This window comes from Emydura macquarii, unplaced genomic scaffold (genome assembly GCF_026122565.2).
Source record: "Emydura macquarii macquarii isolate MOO-44397 ecotype Brisbane River unplaced genomic scaffold, CSIRO-AGI_Emac_v2 contig_1483, whole genome shotgun sequence".
Taxonomy (NCBI): domain Eukaryota; kingdom Metazoa; phylum Chordata; order Testudines; family Chelidae; genus Emydura; species Emydura macquarii.
The window spans coordinates 8,214,236-8,217,603 of NW_027131620.1; the positions used below are offsets into that span (position 1 = coordinate 8,214,236).

At 41.7% G+C, this 3,368-nt stretch overlaps 1 long non-coding RNA gene across 2 annotated transcripts; it reads left to right on the forward strand.

Annotated features, from left to right (window-relative positions):
- The first annotated feature begins 545 nt into the window (after positions 1-545).
- LOC137157334 (uncharacterized) lies at positions 546-3,015 on the forward strand. 2 transcript variants are annotated; one of them, XR_010921066.1, is made up of 2 exons: positions 546-710; positions 2,727-3,015. It is a non-coding gene; the product is annotated as an uncharacterized lncRNA (long non-coding RNA). The 2 variants fall into 2 exon arrangements; XR_010921067.1 differs by lacking the exon at positions 546-710 and adding an exon at positions 1,043-1,322.
- Positions 3,016-3,368: the final 353 nt, after the last annotated feature.

Sequence of the window (3,368 nt, forward strand, 5' to 3'; positions counted from 1 at the left end):
TGGGAAGAAGTCCCTATAAGAGGGCTAGCCCACATTGGGGAGGGTAATTAGAGACTAGGGTAGTCAAAAAGAAAAAGAGAGGTGGGGGGTGGGGAAAGTCATGCATGTTCGCCAACGCACTAGGAATTGAACTATGGATTACAAAGCAGGAGGCTGTATAGCTAGAACTAAAGAACCTTCTGTCTAAACAGTGTTGTAAGAGACCTATAATTCCTGCAGCTGAGACAGCATGGGAGGAGTTGCTATAGCACAAACTCACTAGTGAGCTCCATGCCCTATCTCAGAATAGTCTTCTGTCTTTCTTATCCTAAAAAGTTATACACCATTTAATAGATATCTTAATCCCTATATATAATGTTACTATTACTTGCAAACATCATTAGCATGATCCAAACCATGCTCTCCTGAGACAGAATTTAATCAGAGCACAAGCTATAGAGCCCACCTGTGCCTGGCTTTGCTTTCAGATCAAGTGATTAGAGGAGGGCCTCTGGGTGAAGCTTATATAAGGGTCCCCCACCCAGGGATGGGGGAGGGGGAGAATGAGAGTAGCTGATATAGGAAGTGTTTAATGACGGCAGTGTAAAGGAGTCTGGCAGTGGTTCTCTAAAGAAAGAGAAGTGATAGAAGCATCCGGGAGGGTAGTGTAGAAGAATGCCTTGAAAGAACCGAGCAGGGCTGTACTGAGGATCCTGAGAAGGTTTTAAAAGGTCAGGCATTGCAGGATGTGGCTTGGGAAGCAATAACTCAGGGTGGTTTTAGAATAAGGGCACCCCGTCCCTGGGCAGAAGCCCCTCTCACAGGCAAGGCATGAGCCCAGTTACATGTACAGAATAGTGAGTGATCACTAAGCCCCTGCTTAGTGAAAGACGGGTTAGCCTGGAGAGGACACAAATTGCATTGAGAAGGGAGGTCTGCAGTTGGCAGAGAGCAAAGGACTATTGAACCTCTGCACTGAAGGTGAAGTATGGTGACCCAGGGAGGCTAAAGGATGTTTCTGTGTTGTTGGGGCTCCTCTTCACCCTGACTAGGTGATTGTCACGTTTGTTTTGGCTGGAGGGTCAAAACACCAAGTCCTCCCACCAGCAGGAGGAAGACAATATCCAGTGGAGATAAAGTGAGACACAGCTGTGCATCCTGAGAAGATAAGCAAGCCAAGCCACTGCACATACAGACAAATACAGTGACGTTTCCTTCCCTAAGGAGCTTAGTCTAATTCATTCGCAGACAAAAGAGCTCAGCCTAAAGAATAAATCTAAGTGTCTACCTATTTAAGGCTTAATCAACTAATAAAGATACTCAGATGGCATGGCAGGTGTAATGTAAGTGAAAGTATTGTGCTTATTAAGTTTTGCCAATGTCCACAACACATCTTTTTCCAAGTTTTGCTGCTTCATGAAAAATGTTATTCTCAAGTCTAAGATTGAGAATTAATTTTTGGTTATGAATTTTGCTGAATTTCTCCTTTTACTTATGTAGAGTAGTAGTAAGAACGCTAAACAAACTTCCGCAAAGGCCTCTCTATAGCTTGTGTGATTAGGGATGCTCTGATACTGTATGTGTGAGCCTCTTTATGACTGCTTATCCTCAGTGATTTTATGAGCTGATCAGCATAGAACACTGTCCCCATTCCCCAGGCCACAAACCTGGTTAAGAAGTACATGTTCAATGTTGTTCATCTCATGCTCTTTTTTTTTTTTTTAATTCAGGCAGCTAGTTAGGATAGCATGGATGGAACGTCATGTTGTCCAAGTGTAATTTTGCCTGCACCCTTGATAGAGATGAACAAGTGTTGCTATATCTTCCCCTTTGTCACTCCTGCCTTGAAGGCTTGGTGGGGTTGGTGATTCTATAACTCATTCAAGGTGATCAAGATGTTGAAAAATAATCACTCTTTCCATCAGTCTCAGAAAACTTCAGCGCACAGAGGTAACCCAATACTCCTGACCAATCTGGTTTCCATCTCTGGCAGACAGATGTTGTTCTCTATTCAATTTGAAGTAGGAAGAACGTGTAATTTGATTATGTTCCCAGAATGCGTGTAGATGTAGATAATCTTTTTCTCTCAAATGGAGGGTTGTTGCAATAAGTATAAAAGACAAATATATAGCTGAGAGCACTGCAGAAGTGATAGATGTTAATTATACTACTTGGAGGGATGTTTGTCACTTTTTTGGACTTGTTTAATGAGGTTAAAGGATGTATACACAATTATTTTATTATATTGCATGAAATATTCTGAACATAAAAGTGTCTAAGAAATCAGATCAATTTTGGTTTAATAAAATCCAGGAGCAGGGGAAAAACAAGCAGATCCTGAGCCCCTCAGATGTTCTTAACCTCTTGTACTTGCACTAGGGAATGAAGAGACAGGAAGAGCAGAGAAAATTGGATTTGGGGTGAAGCCAAAGATAGAGATTCTATTTAAATCACTCTTCAGATACTGAGCTGTGAAAATCAGGTCTGAGCCTACCTCAAAATCACATGTCTCTAAATGCTGTGTATAAGCAATAAGTGAAAAATCTGCGTATGTGTTCTAGAAGAGGAGGGACAAATTCTGGCCTGGGAGAGCTGCCATGAAAGCTCTGACTGTGACAATAATCATTATAATGATAAAATACTTACAACCATATGTACAGCAGAGAAGCTGTGGTCACCGCTTGTTATACTTACCTTAATCTCCTCATTGTTACATATGCTCAAGTCATCTGTTTGTTTGTATCCAGCAGTTGGCTGAAAACTCTTTGGAGCGGGGCCTCATTTCACTCTACCCACACATAGTGAAAAGGCAGTCCTGCCCCTCTTCACAGCCTCGAGGTGCTCCCATATTACAGAGGAAAATGATGATGATGATGATTGACGATAAAGAAGGTCAGCTATGGCTGAGAGAAATCTGACCATATGAAGAACTGTTTACATTTTCTATTTCCTTGTAAAATAAATTTCAAAACAGACCCACTTTGAATTATAGTGTTTGACCAGTTGACTCAGCATTAAATAGGGATGTTAAAAGATTTTCCCTTGCAACTCTTTTTTTTAATGGAAAAATGGGCTCTTACCAGAGTGGGGAAGCCAGCAGGGGGACGTATTACCCTTTATTTATCGGCGGTATCTAGGGGACCCCCAGATAGGATACTTGTACTTCTGTACAGTACTACTACTGCTCTGCCTACTGAGGAGAAGAGCTGGGAGCACTAAACTGGCACTTTACAAATAACATACAAAACAAGAACTGCCACAGTTGGTACAGGGCTGGATGTGCTGCTGAGCGTTGTTACAAGCTCAGAAATGGGGTCTATAGTGAGAACCTCAGAAAAGAACATTAACTTTCTAAAGGTTTTATGAAAAGAGATGAGGAGATTCCTAAT